This window comes from Vanessa cardui, chromosome 26, assembly GCF_905220365.1.
Source record: "Vanessa cardui chromosome 26, ilVanCard2.1, whole genome shotgun sequence".
In the NCBI taxonomy this organism is placed as follows: Eukaryota; Metazoa; Arthropoda; class Insecta; order Lepidoptera; family Nymphalidae; genus Vanessa; species Vanessa cardui.
Window position 1 is genome coordinate 4,819,272 of NC_061148.1, and position 20,984 is coordinate 4,840,255.

Consider the following 20,984-nt stretch of genomic DNA (forward strand, 5'->3'; position numbering starts at 1 on the left):
CTTCATTACAATGGAAAAACCATCATCAGGCTTTCAATCAAGATGGAATTCATTGCATAACAACAGTAATATAATATAATCTATACACAATAACATATAATGTAGTAGTTCCAATGATTGCGATATATCGGATACAATATTAGACAAAGTAATTGGCTGGTCAGTACAAGATAGGATTATTAACCATTGATATCCGTTCAATATGATCCATGCTTGTCAGAATTAGGGGATGCTTAAGTGATACGAGCAAGCGATTATTCTAAGTAATCTTTATAACTGTGAAGGTAACTCTGTCTATCTCTCTGTAGCTCATTCTCAGCCAAACCAATGAAACGAATTTAAAGAAATTTGCATGAACCAAACTTGAACTCCAAGACAAAGAAAAAACAAACAACAACAGCCTGTAAATTCCCACTGCTGGGCTCAAGGCCTCCTCTCCCTTTGAGGAGAAGGTTTGGAACAGATTCCACCACGCTGTTCCAATGCGGGTTGGTGGAATACACATGTGGCAGAATTTCTATGAAATTTGTCACATGCAGGTTTCCTCACGATGTTTTCCTTCAGCGCCGAGTACGAGATGAATTATAAACACAAATTAAGCACATGAATCAGCGGTGCTTGCCTGGGTTTGAACCCGCAATCATCGGTTAAGATGCACGCGTTCTAACCACTGGGCCATCTCGACTCTCTAGGCTACTATTTTTGCCTAACTCAAACTCAAATAACTTTATTTAATATAGAAGCATTACACTTTCTTATTGATGGTCAATTGAAATACTACCACCGGTTCGGAAAAGAAAATACCCTGACCTGAGAAGAACCGGCGAAAGAATCACAGCGGGTTTTTTTTGTTTGTCTCATATATTATATAAACAATTTAATATGAGATGAAATAGCCAGGATCGTTTCATTCCCAAGGTGTGCTATCGGTCATAAACTCATTAATTGTATAGTAACTTTTTTCACAAAAGTGTTCCTTAATATATATTTTTTAAATTTGGCAACAGAGGCATTTGAACGCTTTCTGGGATCCTGTTGTAAAACCGTATACATTGCACCACAAATTATGTAGTGTACACTATGTTAAAAGGTTCACTGGTTCGACAAAACACAGCATGCCAATGCGACACGTCCGTTCCCGAGAAACGCTATCGCATGAATTATGTTCTTATAAGCAATAAATAATAAGCAATTGCGAAAATTACACTATATTGATAGATTTCGTATGATATATAGTTTTTCGTATGATAAAAATTTATCTTGAGAAGACAAAATATTTGCGGCACTGCATTTCTACGCGACGTGGTGGTCCCTGACTGCACTTATTAATTTCTTTACTAAAACAATTAGGGAATCAATTATAATTGTTGAGTCTGCTACAATAGCAGACTTAACAATTATAATTGATGCAATATGATGCTTTAATTTTATTACAAATTATTTGAAATTTCATAAATGCTTATAACTTGTACCGAACAAGTTAACTTTAATAATCCCTTTGAATAGTTATAGTCTTTTCATTCGAAACGGATGGTTATTTTTTCAATGCTTATTCAAAAGCCAAATTGAAAAGGCAATTTATTAGTTGTGTAATACTTTAACAAGATTAGTTTGAACGTGGCATTTGTAATATGGAGGCTGTGTGCGAAAATTAGTCATTAAATTAATTGCAAGTCAACACTATAACAGGCAATGTTATATTGAATTTATTTATTTCCAATATTTATTGACAGTGTTATTTCCTAACAGGCTTGCCTGTAAAAGTAAAAGAAAAGTAACAGCCTGTAAATTTCCCACGGCTGGGCTAATGGCCTCCTCTTCCATTAAGGAGAGAGCTTGAAATATATTCCACCACGCTGTTCCAATGCGGGTTGATGGAATGTACATGTGGCAGATTTTCAATGAAATTAGACACATGCAGGTTTCCTCACGATGTTTTCCTTCACCGTCGAGCACGAGATGAATTATAAACACAAATTAAGCTCATATATATAGTGGTGTTTTCCTGGGTTTTGAACCCGAAATCATCGGTTAAGATGCACGTGTTCTAACCACTGGGCCGTCTCGGTTTGCACGTATGATTTCCTATATCTTTTTATTTATCTATTTCTAAAAACAAGATATCTAGGTCATGTTGTCAGAACGTTAATGACTTTAGACTCAATGGACAAAAATGAGGGATATAGAAGCGTTAAGTCAAAAACATCCTAGATTGAATCCGGATTGCCAACGCGTTACGACTTTTTCGTTTGGCAAAAGACTGGCGTTTGGAATTGTCACGCTATATAATTGTGTAAGTATATACATATGAGGATTTTATATTTCATTTTAACTGTGACGTCACAATTAAATATTAAACATATAACAATAAAAAAATACACCCATTATTTTTTTTCATATACTTTTTTTTAATTATTACCTTTCATAAGACTTTTTAATTTGAATATTTGTTGCTAATATGTTTAACATAGTGTGACATAAAACGCATTTTTCTTTTGGGCTTTAATGCAAGCAAAAACTGTTCAACATATAGCGTTACTTATCTTATATACCATATACATAAGCCCAGGATTAACCTGGCCGTTCGCCAACCCTCCATTACTATACCTAGGCCATTCTGGACCGTTTAGGCGTTACGACTTAGGTCATGGGATCAAGTTAGGTTGAATTTGGGCTGTATGAATATGTTTTATACAATTACTAGCGACCGGCTTCGCACGGGTATATTACTGATACTAAATATACTACATACATACATAACATACACTAAATATACTACATACATACATAGTCTTTTGTCATTAGATAATAAAATGTCCCTGCATTTTAAATCCGTAATATCTTTAAAAATATTCATTTAAACTACATGCTGTAATGTGCTATATTGATCTTTATGAAATATACAATATATTTGAGGTACGTAGAAATGAAACGATTAAAATCGCTTTACAATTAAGCCATTATTTCTCGAAAGGTAAGGTAAAAAAACATTATGGTGGATTATACCTCAGAGATACAAATATACCACTGTGGACTTTTTTGAAGACTTTTTTAATGCTGTACAATGCTGTAGTACATTATTATGATATATCTTGTGGGGGTAAGCCAGCGTTTTCAATAAAAAAATCAAAATCAAAATAAACTTTATTCAAGTAGACTTTTACAATCACTTTTGAATCGTCATTTTAAAATTAAGTGAAGCTACCACCGGTTCGGAAAGTAGATTCTTCCGAGAAGAACCGGCAAGAAACTTAGTAGTTACTCTTTTTCAACATTTAAAAAATACAAAGTCATGTTAGTTAATACAGTTATTTAAATTAATATATCCTGCTTGGAAGTCAACAGGTATTAAATCCACGTTTTTTTATAATGTAAACAAATGTATTCATTTGTGACATCTTATTATAAACCTCTAACATGGTAATTGTTTCTATACTATATTGAACATGCATTATACATATAACCCTTATTCTCGAATCATTCCATTTAATAAAAAACCGCATCAAAATCCGTTGCGTAATTTTAGCATACACACGGATAGACAGACAGCGGTAAGCGACTTTGTTTCATACTATGTAATGACGTACATATTGTTATGTTATCGTCAGTATTAGTGACAGTATATAGATAGATTATTCAATATTACATTATGTTGATAATAGTAAAGCGTGGAATCCTATTGACATTTAATATAATCTTGTAAAATGACCATTTCATTAATTCGAACTCGCTAATCTTGCTTGCGATAGATTTTGGCAATATTATTAATTTGTTAATTAGTGGTTAGCACGTAAAATTTGCATTTATTATACAGATTTTTACATATTTTCAAACCTATCACTGTTAATACCATTCTAAACTGACAACCTAAAGTTAAAGGAAAACATCATGAGGAAACTTGCATGTGTCTAATTTCATCCAAATTCTGCCACATGTGCATTCTACAAACCCGTATAGGAACAGCGTGGTGGAATATGTTCCAAATCTTAATGGGAGAGGAGGCCTTAGTTGAACAGTGGGAAATTTACAGGCTGCTACTTTTAAAATATGTATACTAATTTCTTCTTTTATTGAGATTCAGTAAATTATTATTCTTTTTATTTGTTTTCTTTCATATATAATTACATTTTTAAATATAAAATACGAACATAAAATATATTTAAAAATATAAAATACAGAGGCCAACCAGTGGCGGGAACAGGGTCCAAGCCACCGGTGGTCAGGGCTCCAGCGAGAGGAACTTCCTCACAATACGTGCCGTGCCGAGGAGTACTGCCTTCTGCATCAGGCCCTTGACCCAGCTACCTAACGAGAGCCTCTTAAGGTGTTGATCGAGGCTCTTGGCCATTAGGCCATTCGCTGAAACAACTATCGGCACAATAACTGCTGTATCCACATCCCACATGTCGACAACCTCGTGAGCTAAGTCAAGATATTTTATTTGTTTATCTTTCTCAGCCTTCACGAGATTCTCGTCATGAGGGATGGTGATGTCAACAATTATCGTGCGGCGCTCTGACCGGTCTATCACCACTATATCAGGCTTGTTGGCGACAACAGTCCTGTCAGTGATTATAGATCGGTCCCAGTACAGCGTGATATGACCATTCTCGAGAACTGGGTCGGGCACATACCTGTAGTATGGTACCTCTGATACCACAAGACCGTATCGAAGTGCAAGTTGTTGATGGATAATCTTGGCCACTTGATTATGTCTGTGCAAATACTCTCCGTTAGCAAGACGAGAACAACCGGAAATAACATGTCTAAGGGATTCGCCCGGAGTGTGACACGCCCGACATATGTCCACCGTGCCATCCCTCACAATATACTTCCGGTAGTTGTTCGTCATGATAACTTTGTCCATAATCGCACAGACAAAACCTTCGGTTTCACCAAATAGGTTGCCGAACCGTAGCCAAGATACGGACGCCATAAAGTCCACATCGGGTCCATGAAGGGCCCGATAGAAGCGTCCGTGTAACTCCTTGCTCTTCCATACATCCTTGCGGTTCTCAGTACTTAGTACTACAGGTTTGCGCCAGTTCTCTTTGCCTAAGGAGAGCGGAGTTAGTCCCTTGTCTATTGTAACTACATCTCGGTGCATATCCAAGTCAGTGTGGAGAAAATACTCCCTGAGTTTGTACACCTCACGGTTATGTAGGGTCTTGGCATTTAAAAAGCCACGGCCACCACATCTCCGTGGGATGTACAATCTCATCACCGAAGACCGAGGATGATGCATTCGATATGTAGTCAGCAGGACACGGACTCTCCTATCCAATGCGTCTAGTTCTTTTTGAGTCCACTTGAGTATGCCGAAAGAGTACATCAAGACCGGCATGACCCAACCATTGAAGGCGCGAACCTTATTGCCACCTGATAAAAGACTTTTGAGTACCTTTTTCAGGCGACCAAAGAAACGCTCCCGCAATGATTGTTTCATGTCGGTCACATTGATGCCTAACGCTTCCGACATACCCAAGTATTTGTATGATTCGTTTGCGGACAGTGACTTAAAGTTTATGGAATCTGAAAGTTGTAATCCGTCAGATTCCACAATCTCTCCTCGCTTTACATGCATAACCGCGCATTTGTCAACTCCAAATTCCATTCTAATAGAATTACTAAAAGTTTCTGTTACCTTTAGTAACTCTACCAGTTGTGAATCTGAAGGTGCAAAGAGCTTAAGGTCATCCATGTAAAGTAGGTGGGATATTACTTTACCTCCTCTCCGCAAACGATAGCCCAGCCTTGAGCTCTCCAACAGAGTACTTAGAGGGTTCAAGGCTAAACAAAACCACAATGGACTCAAACTATCGCCCTGGAATATTCCCCGCTCAATCCTTATCGGTTCGTCATTACTATGAATCGTTCGACATCCTGGATAGCGAAGGACTGTCCGCCATTGTCCCATACATGATCTCAAGAAACTGCATAGAGTTGTATCTAATTTATACAACTCCAGCACCCTCAAGAGCCATGTATGCGGCACGGAATCATAGGCCTTCTTGTAATCTATCCAGCATGTCGACAGACTCTTTCGAGAACGACGAACCTGTTGGCTAATGGTCATATCAATGAGGAGTAGCTCCTTAGTGCCTCGTGATCCACCCCTACACCCATTCTGAGAGACGGACAAAATAGTATTATTTTCTATGTGACTATTAATCTTATCTCTCAGAATGGAGGTAAGGAGCTTATAGACCGTCGGTAAACAAGTAATCGGTCTATAATTTTTAGGATCTGTTGCACTACCTGACTTATGGAGCAGGTGGGTGACTCCGGTGGTAAGGAACTGTGGTAGCGACCCAGACTCTAGAGCTGACTGGAACTGAGATGCCAAGCATTCATGCGAGCTGCGCAGCCACTTTAGCCAAAAGCTATGAAGCCCGTCCGGTCCTGGAGACTTCCAATTTGGAACGGACCGAACTGCAGCGGCTACATCTTCAGAAGCGATGGAAATTTCTCCCATCGCTTCCAAAGGCTCGCACGCTTGCCTGACTTCCCGCATCCAGTCACCTTCTATGTGGTCGACGGGTACCGACCAGATGTTGCGCCAAAATGTATTTGTGGCTTCATCATCCGGGCGACACCCATCGCTCACACCCTCGTCGAGTCGCTCCCACGTTCTGTACACCCACCTTTGATCGCTCTGGAACATGCGATTCAAGTAATAACGGTCCACGCGCCGCCTGTACCGACGGATGCGGCTTGCCCATGCATAAACTTTTTGTTTTAGGAAGTCAATACGCTCCACGACATGGGATGGATATTCTTGCGGACTGATACCAGTCCCCAAGAACGCCCGCCCCACGAAACGCATTACACGTGGACGCGTATTCCCTTCCTTAAAACAACATAGTTTTCCAATGAGCACTCTGGTCTCATTAATACGTTTCTCAATCCTGCTCTGCCAGGCCGGTGCAACAGTCTTTGGTCGTGTAGCTTGTTTGGTGTCTTCAAATGTAACACCAGCTACACGACATGCTGCAACAGCCGCACAAAACAGAATTGAGTGCGTATCTTCGAGATTTTCACTGCTCTCGAAATAATCTGCGAGCAGTGAATCCAGAGTGCACACTAGGTCCCTATTCCGTTTAGTCATGGGCAAACGTGGCAACCGTGGCCTAGGCTCAGCGGGAATGTCACGATACTCCCGAATCGCATCCTCCAGTGCACTCCTCAGTTGATCACTGTACTTACTTGTTGTAATAGCCATGTCACCCTCGCCCTCATCATCATGATCATGACATGGGCCCTGTGGTATTGCAGGAAGTTGTCCCCGTACCACGGGTTGTGACGGAGCGGAAGTGACACCGCCATTACACTGTTCTGAGCGAATTCGATCAAGCACGGTGTCACTCAGCCTGTTGTTACGCAGAATGACCCGCACCTGATCCGACAGTCGTTGAGCCGAGACGTTAATAGCTGGTTCAAGTGCCTGAAACATAGAGAGCATCCTAACACGGTACGCCGTGAGGTTAGTTCCCCCCTCTGTAGCCCCATAGTATGCGCGCATGACATTTTCATTAATGGATTGTGTCCATCGCATGCGCTGCACACCACCACCGGAAGCGGGGACCCCGTTTGAGACCGGTTGGCCTCTGGCTCCCAAGCCCGTCGGTGGCCGGCGTCTCCCCGCTCGACGTACAGGTGTTGGCGACGTCGGCGGGGAGAAGTACTCGTCGCTCGAGCTCGACGCAGCTGCAGACATCAGATTATTTCCCTGTGCGGGGTCCTGTGCCTGTGAGGCGGAGCTGAGCGGCGGGTCCGGAGATGGATTGTTGTGCGCTCGTTGTCTGGCTCTTGTCAACATGATCTTAGATTTTTACATTATTTGTGTTTTGACACTGTCACTTTCATTTTCTGTATACTGTTGTTATATGTATGAACAATCATATTGGTATATAGGCATATTTTGTTACTGTTGTATTTTATATACTGGTATTTTACTTTTTTATGTTTTAAAAGCAGATTTAGACTATTTTAAATAAATTTCTTTGAATAATTCTTTGACAGCCCAATTTTTTGCATGTTGACGTATGCGTTGGTTGCCAGTTTCTTTAAATTTATTATTAAGTAACTCAATAAATATATATGTATAGTACGACACAACTTAGATGTAGGATCGGCAAAATTCGTAGAACCGATCACATCCGAATTAAGTACGCTCTCCCAAATTATCGATATTTATTTCTCATGCGAATATGATCTTTACACAAACGTAATAACTTGTAATGTCATATGACCTAATATATTCGTCAATTTGACACGTCGATTTGCATGCACTTGCTTTTTCGCTTTGAACTGACGAAATCTATAGCGACGAATAGCGTTGAATGGCGCAATAGGGAGCTATTTCTATTTGGGTAAATCGGCAGTAATCGGTTTTATTTTCATTTCATTGCATTTTACGATGCTATATCTAATTTGTATGTTAGTTCAACAATTATAAGGTAATCAACAAAATCAAATTCTCTTCCTAATTGGTTTTAAGTTACTTTGTCTTAGATATAAGTGATACTATGTTAGCGCAAATACTATTGTGGTTTCCAATAGTCGAAAACCAGTAAGATCCTGCTAGGACCTCGGTCAATACAATCCAATGTTATAGTTAAACTTGTTCTGTTAAGTTTGAGTTACGAAGTGCGGATTAAACTAGCTAACCTTAAAACTGGCGTCTGACTGACCGATGAGATAATATTTAAATATGATGTAATTTATCTTTTTCATATTTTTCATATGTGTGTGTGTCAATAGTAGTCATATATAGTCACAGCCCGTCACAACCACACAGGGTACCATTGAAAATCAGCGTTGGGTTCTTGGGACCCAACTTGGAAGCTGAATGGTACCCTTTAGGACACGTTAAGTATCATTGTGTTGTTTTGTATTGTTGTTGTTTTTTCTTGTATATTAAGTTAGTCAGTAGTTATAGTTCGTTTTAAATGTTTATACTTTTTATTCTTTTGTAATGTACTCTGTCCTAATAAACATTTATTTCTTTCTTTCTCCTGGATATTCGATCCTGCGAATTAATCGGGCACTAAACTAAACTAGCTAAGCGTTGGGACTCATTTGGTTTAGTTAATAATGTGGTAGGCGAACAACAAATGGGCCACCTGATGGTAAGTAGTCCTTGCCTATAAAATATTGCTGTAAGTTATATTAACCATTGTTTATTTAGAAAATGCGCCAAACTCGGGAATTAAAAGTTATGTCTCTTGTGCCTGTAGTTACACTAGCTCACTCATCCTTCAAACCGGAACACAACAATACCAATAACTGCTGCTAGGCGGTAGAATATCTGATGAGTAAGTTTTACCCAACCAGACGAGATTGCAAAAACCCAAAGGAGCATTGGCAACTATTTTTCACTCTTGACGTACACTTCCTATCCTTAATATAAGGATGTAAATCATTTCAATGTAAATATCATAAGAAAACTAAAATACAGTGCAATAGAAGCAAATATAATAAATAATACAAAGCAACAAAAGAGAATACAAAATAAAAAGCGAACGGGAATTCCCGATACTGGGTAGTAATTAACAATTTTTCAATACGTTAATAATTTAAGGCACACTCTTGACGTATTAACTAACAAACGCTTCGTTTTGCACGACCTGGAATTGTATTCGCTTTTGATTTTGTATTCGCTTTTCTTGATTCACTTTAATGTTTCGTGCGCTCCACCTGGCATTTTTATAAGTCATATTATAAAATAAATGGCAGGCAATTAAATTCACAACGATACCGCTCGTGTCCCATCTAAAATACTTACAACAGCAATATGTACAGCCTGTAAATTGCCAACTGCTGTTTTAAGGCCTCCTCTCCTTTTTAGGAGAAGGTAAAGACCACACTGCTCTAATGCGGGTTGGTGCATTTACATGTTGCTGAATTTCGTTGAAATTAGACACATGCATGTTTCCTCACGATGGTTTCCTTCACCGAAGAGCACGAGACGATTTATAATCATTAATCACAAATTAAACACATGAATATCGGTTAAGATGTAAGCCTTCTGACCACTTTGCAAACTCGGTTGTCTAAAATCTTTATTTATATATATATTCATACGCCATTATTTGGTATACATAGAGCCATGTCTAGCTTTGGACCTAAATCTAAGACCACCTCCATATAGATAGCAAACAGAAAGAAAATATATATTTCTAATATTATTTATTACAACACAATAAATACCCTTTTCCTTACCTAATCATTAACCAATTTTGTAAGTTTGACTTTTTAATTTGTGATGCTATGTTGCGTGTTACGGCCTTTTAAAATCATTGCTTAATGCGATAATTACGAAACGATAATAAAAAGAAACTTTTGAATAAAAACCATTGTTAATATATTGCTATTGGTCTATCTAGACCAAATATTTCAATTAGTGTTTGTATTCTTGTACTAATAATTATTAACAAACAAATTAAATGCTTAAATATATTTACTTGGTGGTAGGGCTTTGTGCAAGCCTGTGTAGGTACCACCCACTCATCACATGTTTTACCGCTAAGCAACAGTACGTAGTATTGTTGTGTTCCGGTTTGAAGGGTGAGTGAGCCAGTGTAACTACAGGCAAGGGACATAGCATATTAGTTCCCAAAGTTAAAGGCGCATTGACGATGTAAAGAATAGTTAATATTTCTTGCAGCGTCATTGTCTATGGGTGATGGTGATCACTTAGTATCAGATGGTGATCACTTACTATCTACAAATATGAACTAAAACTTGTTACTGTATAAATAGTGACTGAGTGGAATGGTGGCAAGAATGCTAGCAGCATTTCCCTGTTGAATTGCAATTCCGATCCTCTGGGCAAAAAACGAACCAGCTCTCCTGTCACCAGTGGAGGCAATGAGGCGAGGTGTTATACTTTTGAAGAAGCTTTTTGCACCACTACTCCAAGGGCCAAGCGTTTCGACAGCAATTCGAACAAAAAAGTAATTTGTATTATTTAAATTTTATATATGCATGATTTTAGATGATTTTAAAATCGATTGACAACCAGCGTAAAAAATTTATAAGAAGACCTTCTATTTTTAAATTAATTAGTATGTTTCTTATTACAAATGTAATAAAGAGTTTTTAAGTAATATATTTTATCTTCTAATTAACATAGCGACCGTAGATCTATATTAACGCACGAGGACAGCAGACAGCTTTATTTTTCTGAGTAACTCAGCTGGGAAATTCACGCAAAAGCAAATTACACCAAAATACTTTTAAAACTAAAAGGGACGCTTTAATTTATGTTTACCGGACGGCCATTTTGAAAATTAGTAGGTCTTTTAGTTCCGTTATTGATATTTACAGCGTAGTTTTAATGTTAAAAAGTAAAACAGAGATTATTTCATATTATGATACCCGCGTGGAACATGAATGGCTTAATGGGTAAAAGTACTTTGATCTTAATAAAGATTCTGTTTCAGAACCGGTTGAATTAAATCATACTGCTTAATATAGACGTTCTGATAACACATGGATTTATTCCCGTACTGGTGTATTGGTTGAAGTTTGACCTACTCCCTATTGAGCCAAGTGGGAGGATTACGGATGTAATTCTGGGCAACACCACTTCATCCCTACGTAGGACAAGACTAGTGATTTTTTATGTGGTGTTAATAAAATTCATCCTGTAAAACCTAGAAAAGAATCAGACAGTTTCGATTTCTTTGCAGCGGAATCAACATTCCGAATTGTTTTACGTGACATATGAATCCTGTAAAAAAACGCTTCACAATTTCACATCGATAAAATATATTTTGATTTTGCATATGCCAGATGAGTAATCGCTTCTGAAATTGTAATATTAATAGCAAAGGTATATAGTTATTGTATGCTAAATATATGTAAATAAATAATTTATAAAATGATATAGGAACAAATCATTATTTAGACAATTTCTATGTAAGTTTTAGGTAGCGTTTACCGTGTCGACAAATTAGCGCGTATAAGTAGGAAAGGAGACCTTCTGTCCTATTCCACACTTTAAACTATCTCTCCGTCAAAATATATTAGAATCTGTTCAGCCGTTTCGGAATAAGTAACAAGCCAAATCGAACCAACCATTCTTTCCCATTCACAATATTGGTATGAATTATTCCATTTATTTTATATATTTGGAATATAAAGATTAAGAAATTGTGCAGTTAATTAGAATTATGAGATACTTTCGAAGTGATGGGATAATCAGCGCTCAGTGATGCGAAGCCGTGAAACCCACCCAAGCTTGATCGACAAATTGATTATGGAGTTGTAAATTGGCCCCAAAAATTTCACGCAACTTAAATTTCCTGTTAATTGTTTGTTAAACGATCTTAAAGTAAATTCGACGGTTAAAGTATGTTTCAATCAATTTATGGATTTTTGTAATAAAGCACCCGTGTAAGGTAGATGTACCTGAGTGTTTTGGATGAAATTCATGTGTCACCAGAATTGAAGTAGAGTGGTTTGTTAAAGTCATATGTCGAAATTAGAACCTACAACTTTCTGAAAAGGAGGGAATGTTTTTAAATATATTATGCAATAGCGATTAGTATCATCGAATGGTTCAATGCTGATACTAAATATACTACAGAATGTATAAATAATTATTTTTAATATCAACAGCATCAATAAAATCACAGTAATATAAATATAGTGGTTTTAATAAGGCCTTAATTGGTATTTATTACATACATTTTAGAACAACGTGTTACAGTTTCAGCGCTTCCATTTGTTCTTTGTCCGTTAAATTTGTAACTGTCATAGTGGGAATCCCCGATTAGGTCCTGTGGGTTTGCGCCTAAACACACACTACGTAATATACCCATAAACTTACACTGGCTCACAAACACATGCTCATATCGTAATTTTTAATGAGCATTATATACATTAATATTGAACAACATCACATACATTACTTAGATCCCAATGTAAGTAAATAAAGCACTTGTGTTATGGAAAATCAGAAGTAACGACGGAGCCACAAACTCCAAAGTAACAGCCTGTAAATTTCCCACTGCTGGGCTAATGGCCTCCTCTTATATTAAGGAGAGGGCTTGGAACATATTCCACCGCGCTGTTCCAATACGAGTTGGTGGAATGCACATGTGGCAGAATTTCAATGAAATTAGACACATGCAGGTTTCCTCACGATGTTTTCCTTCACCGCCGAGCACGAGATTAATTATAAACACAAATTAAGCACATATATATATATATAGTGGTGCTTGCCTGGGTTTGAACCAGAAATCATCGGTTAATATGCACGTGTTCTAACCACTGGGCCCTCTCGGCTCTTCACACTCTTCACAAACTCCAAGGCCGAATACAACATAGTAAAGTAATGAAACTTTTCTACATCGACACGGCCGGGAATCTAACCCGGACCCTCGGAGTAGCGTACCCATGATCACCACAGACTATTCGACCACGGATGTCGTCGAATTTCCATCAACATGTACATAGTTCATAAACGTGTAAGTTTCAGCTTAAAGTTCACAAATTAAACATTTTTATAAGACAAATAAGAGATTTTTCAAATATTACGTATTCAAGTCAAAATGATTACTTTTTTGCTATGTACCAATTGCCTGCGCCAGTTTTTCATTTCGCCCGCGTTGTATGGGTACGGATAGCAAAAAAAAAAAGTTTTTTTTTTTTTTAATTATACCTCATTAATTAATCTTAAGAATAGTTTTATAACACAGTAGAGTAATCAAAGTTTTACCCTTTCTGTTCATACTCGTAACGCTCCACAGATCTGTATTGGAGCAACGTTCTAAAATTATCTATATATGACCTCAAAGGCCTACGCCTTAACTCAACATTGGAAAATTTACAGGGTGTTGCTTCAGTAACTCATGGTATTGTTATATACAGGTTTCAAGAGCAAAATTGGCAATAGCTAAAATCAACTTAACCTTTTGGTAGTATGGGTTATGAGTTCTGCCTTAAATTAAATCACTTAACATTATTTGATTGCATAAATGTTTTCTCTGTAAATAATTAATCTGTGTCTCGATAAATTAATGGACTCTGAAGGCTCAGGATCAGAATTAAGTTTTAAGCAGTGTCTCCTGCAACTACTTCTTGTTCACAACAAATGTTTGAATAGGTCATTTCGGTCTCGTACTGATTAAGATGTTTGTGTTCTTTTTGAACTTTGTAAAGAAAATCTAGAAGTGGCACTAAATGTTTTTAAAGGCGAAATGTTTATGTGTACGGTGTTCTGCTATTAAATGATACGCTGATACATCAAAAACTTTTAAAAGTTCAAAAGTAAAGTAAGATAATATAATAAGTTTTTTTTCTTTGGTATAGGTTGGCGGACGAGCATATGGGCCACCTGATGGTAAGTGCCCCCCATCACCTAAAGACAATGAAGTTGTAAGAAATATTAACTATTCCTTACATTGTCAATGTGCCACCAACATTGGGAACTAAGATGTTATGTCCCTTGTGCCTGTAGATACACTGGCTCACTCACCCTTCAAACTGGAACACAACAATACTGAGCACTGTTGTATGGCGGTAGAATAACTGACTGAATGAACTGAAATAACAGACGGACTTGCACAAAGCCCTACCACTTAGACTCAGTTTACTGATTTGTAGGTAACCGTGTAATTGTAATGGGAGAAAAGAGTAACTAGTGATTTTCTTGACGGTGCCTTCCGGTAGAATATATTTACTTCTGATCCGGTGATAGCTTTACCTTTAATACAACAGTTAAATTGTATTGGTTGAATCTGAAACCGAAACTTTGATTGTTTAAATAACGCAACGTAAAGTTTACAGCCCACAAATGTTTCCCTAACGAGTTGACACCACATCTTACTGGATGACGATACTTTAATTGACAACGCTGCTCAGATACAGACTAGTAGATACACAGGCAAATTATCTTTCTTGGACAAATGGAGGTTGTCTCACGATGTCTGCCAAACAGGATATGAATTACGAAATAACTTTACCATTTTAATTAAAATCAGTTTTCAAATGCAAGCGTTCAAATAACAAGAAAATCTTAGTTCAACTGATTATATATTCTTCTCTTGCATAAACACTTACAAAATAAAACTTCGAAAAAACACCTGAGACTGACAGGTAGCGTGAAGTTATCGCGTGTAAAATGAAGTCAAGATATATTTCTTTTTTTTTGGAAAGATTTTTTTGCTGTCTGTACCGCATTTCGCGTGCCTAGGCCGCGGCTAGAGTACCTAGGTATTCAGCATAACAAGTGACGTGCCACAAATTGCGTTCTTAAGTTTATTCACTTACCATCTGCTACTGGTATAAAGATAGATAGTTAAATTTATTCATCCCTATTAGTTTATTTTGTGAGTGCTGAGTTGGCCCAGCGGTTAGAACGCGTGCATCTTAACTGATGATTTCGAGTTGAAACCCAGACAAGCACCACAATATATATGTGCTTAATTTGTGTTTATAATTCATCTCGTGTTCGACGGTGAAGAAAATCCTGAGAAAATGTGCATGTGACTAATTTCATTGAAATTCTGCCACATGTGCATTCCACCACCCGCATTGGAGCAGCGTGGTGGAATATGTTCCAAACCTTCAAACAGAACACAATAATGTCTGAATAGTACCCAGATGTACTTATCCAAATATCTATCACCAAGAAAATAAATTGACACTATAATAATTAGATTATTAAAAAGATCTCGATTGCTTAGAGTAACTTTTATCTCAATTTAAAAAGAGTCGTACAACGTTGACACTATGAAAGTCAAATGTGATCTCTGGAACAATAGCACGCGACTAACAGATCGTTACCAGGAAGGCCTAATATACTTAAGTAAATGGCCCATAAGCAGGAATAAACAGCTAGCACGGGCATTACACTCGAGGCCGAGGAAATAGCACGCATTTATGTTTCAGGAAAAATGAATAGAAATAAGTTTATCAATATTAAATTCGCTTGTAAGCGGAGTGACCAGTACAATAAGTTGGCTGAATACGTGCTGGCTTCATTAAGTTTGTTAATTTGTGTTTGGAAGCACGTGCAAAATCATGCTGAATTCATTTAGCGAACTGGAAATCCAAGTTTCATACAACGCGTTTTATAAGGCAATTTTTGCGGTACACATTCACTCTGTGCAACTTGCTTTTGTTGGCGGTTTTTCTCAACTGATGCATTTGGGCACCTTCAAAAAACAGACTACATGTTAATTCGACCGACAACTTCAAGCCCCCAGGTGTTGCGTAATTATGGGCGGTGGTAATCACTTTCCATCAGGTGAGTTATTTGCTTGTTCGCTACCAATTGGAGAATTTAATTCACCACAATGGAAAAAAAACCGGAATATGTCTAAATATATAATAGTCGCAATACGTATATTTAGACTAATTTTGAAGCTGAGAAAGTTCAGTTAGACGTGTGACCTTTCCAAAAAAAAAGAAATATAACTTGACCTTAATCAAAGATTTGGGATCTACCTCATACAAGAACCTCGGAATTGATATGTGTTAATAGTTTTTCTTGTGCTTCAAATAGGACATAGTGAGACATTGAGAAAGACAAAAGAAAAACGACTAGAATGTCAATTTTCCCGATTTACATGTGTACATTCCCAAAGTCGCAATTTAACAGATTTTTGGAGTAAAACTTTCTAAACGAAAGAAGAGGACGATTATATACGAATTATTATTTAGTATATAATAGTTTAAAAATGTATTATATAGTTCCTATATTTTTAATTATTATAACAACAACAACAGCCTGTAAATTCCCACTGCTGGGCTAAAGGCCTCCTCTCCGTTTGAGGAGAAGGTTTGGAACATATTCCACCACGCTGTTCCAATGCGGGTTGGTGAAATACACATGTGGCAGAACTTCTATGAAATTTGTCACATGCAGGTTTCCTCACGATGTTTTCCTTCACCGCTGAGCACGAGATGAATTATAAAGACAAATTAAGCACATGAATCAGCGGTGCCTGCCTGGGTTTGAACGCGCAATCATCGGTTAAGATGGTTGCGTTCTAACCACTCGACTCGATTTATTATATTTTAGTTACGATTTATATTATTATTATGCTTATGTTTAATTTATATTTTCAATAATTACATTGTGTAATATACAAATGCATGGTGAGACTACTTACAAGTAGTAGAACTTTTGCCTTGATAATTTTGAAATATAATTAATTTTTTGTACTTATGTGACATTGTATCTACTGTTGGTTGTCCTAATAAAAATAAAATAAAATATAACATTTTTAGGTTTCCCAAGAGAACCTAAAATCTATTTTGATAGGTTTGCGGTTAACTTCCTATCTCGTGTGTTCGCAGATTTAATTTTGAACTTCACAAAATAATAAAGCGTACACTTAAAATGTCTTCGAGTGTAGTCTAAGCTAGTGTTATAGTTATCGGTAGCCATGTACAGGTCACATAAAAGACTATGGGCCCCCAGTGCACAATAGCTGGCCGGTACAATCACGGTTATATTCCTTAAGAATTCTCTTCTAAGTTATGAACTCCTGGTACCATTTGGGAGACGAGTTAATTTTATATGATGGTTTGTCTAGTTTTCTTCTTAAGTTATTCATGGTTTTGCAGTCTTTTGTATTCCAAATATTGATATTCTCACTAATCTATGAACGCCTGGTACTTGTGATGAGACTAGCATCCTGCATTGGTTTTACACGTTAAAAATGTTTTCATAAAGAAAGATATCTATCGTTAATTTAAATAATATAATATATGTTACTTTAGCAAAAAGATATTATTTTATAAAATTATTTATTTATTAGCTTATGTTGCTATGTTATTGAGAGTTACGATAATAATTTTATTATGAAAACAGATCAAAATTGAGGTCTTATAGATTGAAACTTTGGTAATAGTAACTTAAAAGGTAAATAAATATATTGTAAATTCTAATCATATGACTTACCCTAGCAAACTATTCCCTTCGGTTAGCCGTAGTGATCATTGTTAATATACCAATATTATAATGCAAAAAATAAAGTCATTATTTATTTATATTGATTGTAATTAACTAACATATTTATTTAAATACGAATAAATATTGCATTAAAAAAATATATTGCTTCGAAAAATAATCTGCAAGATACAAAAACATCATTGGTTTTTTTTTTTTTTTTTTTTTCTTTATTTAAAGAGTTTATTCGTTAAGACGAATATGCCACTCTGTAAAATTAACATTTGAGTAATTAAAGTTAAGTTACTTAATACTACTTATGATATTACATTGACCTTCCTATTACTAAGGCCGACCTTAACTAATTTTATTAATTGAGAAGCTTTTTCTGTATTGGGTTCCGCTAAAATAGTATTTAAGTATCCCACACATGATTTTAATTGAGATACAAATGGCATATTTTGTCTATAGTCCTCGTTCCGGGCACATTCCATTATAATATGGAAGGCATCTTCTACCACGTTGCAAGCCGTACAATTCGGGGAATTAACTTTTCTCATTAAAAATGCGAACTTATTCAAGGGAATATGTCCGGAACGAAGACGCATCATAATAGTTAAATCCGATCTATCAAATCGACTACATCATTGGTTTTGAACGCTACAATTTTCTAGTATATTGGTTTGAGATATCGTCTAAAGTTTAGCCAGGATTTACCAAGTCTATTAAACACTGTGATAGTTAAGTCTTTCGTTTCATAATGTTTATAAATTAGTTATATTATACAGAGGATTGGAATTACGATTCAAAGGGGAAATGGTGCTAGCATTTTTGTCGCCATTCCACGCGATCAAGGTTTACACCTAAAGTAACAATTTTCAATTCGTATTTGTGTATATTTAAGGACTTAATGGTAATAATTCTCCCAAACTATGAGCCGCTGTGGCCCAGTGGTCATCCGATGATTGCGAGTTCAAACAGGCACGCACCGTATTTTCATGTGCTTATTTGTGTTTATAATTCATCTCGTGCTCGTCAATGAATGACGATGAAGGACGCGTAGGTTGCACGTGTCAAATAAATGCTGCCACATATGTATCCATCGACGCGCATAGAAGCAGCGTGGTGGAATATGTTCGAAACTTTTTCCTGAAAGGAGATGTATAAGCTCAGCAGTGGGAAATTTACAGGTTGTTATTGTTATGTTTGATTTGATTAATAATACGAACTTATTCTCAAACGAAACATATTTATTTTTTGCAAATATACTATGTTGTGACCTGAGATGGCACAGTGGCTTGAACGCGTGCATCTTAACCGATGATTTTGCGTTCAAACCCAGGCAAGCATGATTATATATATGTGTTTAATTTAAGTTTATAATTCTTCTCGTGGAACAGCATGGTGGAATATGTTCCAAACCCTCTCCTTAAATGGAGAGGAGGCCTTGCCCAGCAGTGGGAAATTTACAGGCTTGTTCTTTACTACTTACTTTATACTAAGATGTTATGTGCAATACAAACTCAAGTAAACTATTAAACCATTAATTATTTTAGCTAAACTTACCTAAGCTGAATGTTACTTCTGGATGCGAAGTTTACTAATTATTTTCGATTGAGTAAGATAATCACAAAGTCAATACTAAAATCTCAATCTGAGATCTGTTTACACGCGTATTATCTACATTAGTTACTGATTAGAGGTAACTCATTATGTATGTTACAGTTAATGTGTCTCATTCGGACAGATTTCATACTACCCGGTAGTATAAATATGTTCAGATTTTTTTATACAAGAATATTTACGTTAATTTATTATTTACTAGCTGTTAGCTTGCGGCTTTGCTCATTTATTCATTATTGTAATTATTGTCAGCTATTTAGTGTGGTAAAAGTTATAGTTGAATTCTTCATTTTGATAAAACATAAAATAAGAGTGTATTGTCGGTAGATTGTGTTTTTTTTTAATAAATTACCACAACTGATTCTTATAATATTTACAAATTAAAATAAAAAAAACATTGAGGCGACCTCTTTCTTTACAACACTTTTTCCAATTAAAAGGTAGCCTATGTCCTTTCTTAGACTCTAGACTATTTGTGTACCAAATTTCATTTAAATCGGTCCAGCATTTTTTGCGTTAAAGCGAGCCAGACAGACAGAGTTACTTTTGCATTTATAAAATCGAAAAATAAGTTAGTTCTAAACACTTGCTTTATAATTAAATTATTATGTTCACAGTTATTAACTCGTGTCATAACGAAAGCTTAAAATTGTAACACAAATTTAACGTTATTAAAAGCTTTTTACATAACTTCAATGTTCAAAAGTTTAAAACCAGTTCCACCCAAACGGTTGAACTGAAAGTTTGTTCACACTTCTGGTGTCAGTGAAAATACAAACTAATGTACTAACATGTCACAGCATAAGTGGTGACCACTCAGAATCTAAATATTCTATACTAGTAGTATCCCGCGACTTCGCACGTTTAGGGTGTTGGTTGTAAAAATAACGAGACGAGATGGCCCAGTGGTTTGAACGCGTGCATCTTAACCGATGATTGCGGGTTCAAACCCAGGCAAGCATCGCTGTTTCATGTGCTTAATTTGTCTTTATAATTCATCTCGCGCTCAGTGGTGAAGGAAAACATCGTGAGAAAACCTGCATGTGACAAATTTCATAGAAATTCTGCCACACGTGCTTTCCACCAACCCACATTGGTACAGCGTGGTGGAATATGTTCCAAACCTTCTCTTCAAAGGGAGACGAGGCCTTTAGCCCAGCAGTGGGAATTTACAGGTTGTTGTTGTATGTAAAAATATTAGCCTATGTCCTTTCTTAAAGTTCAAGTTTGCTTCATACTTTGCTTTATCAAAAACGGTTCAGCGGTTTGGTCGTGAAAAAGCAACGGACAGATAGACAGATGGAATTACTTTCACATTTATTATATTAATAAAGATTCGCTTTTGAATTATTATGTTATAGTATTGAACTAGATTTAAAGGTACCACCGTTTCGGAAAGTAGAGTATATCGAGAAGAAGTGGCAAGAAACTCAATAGTTATTCTTTCCCA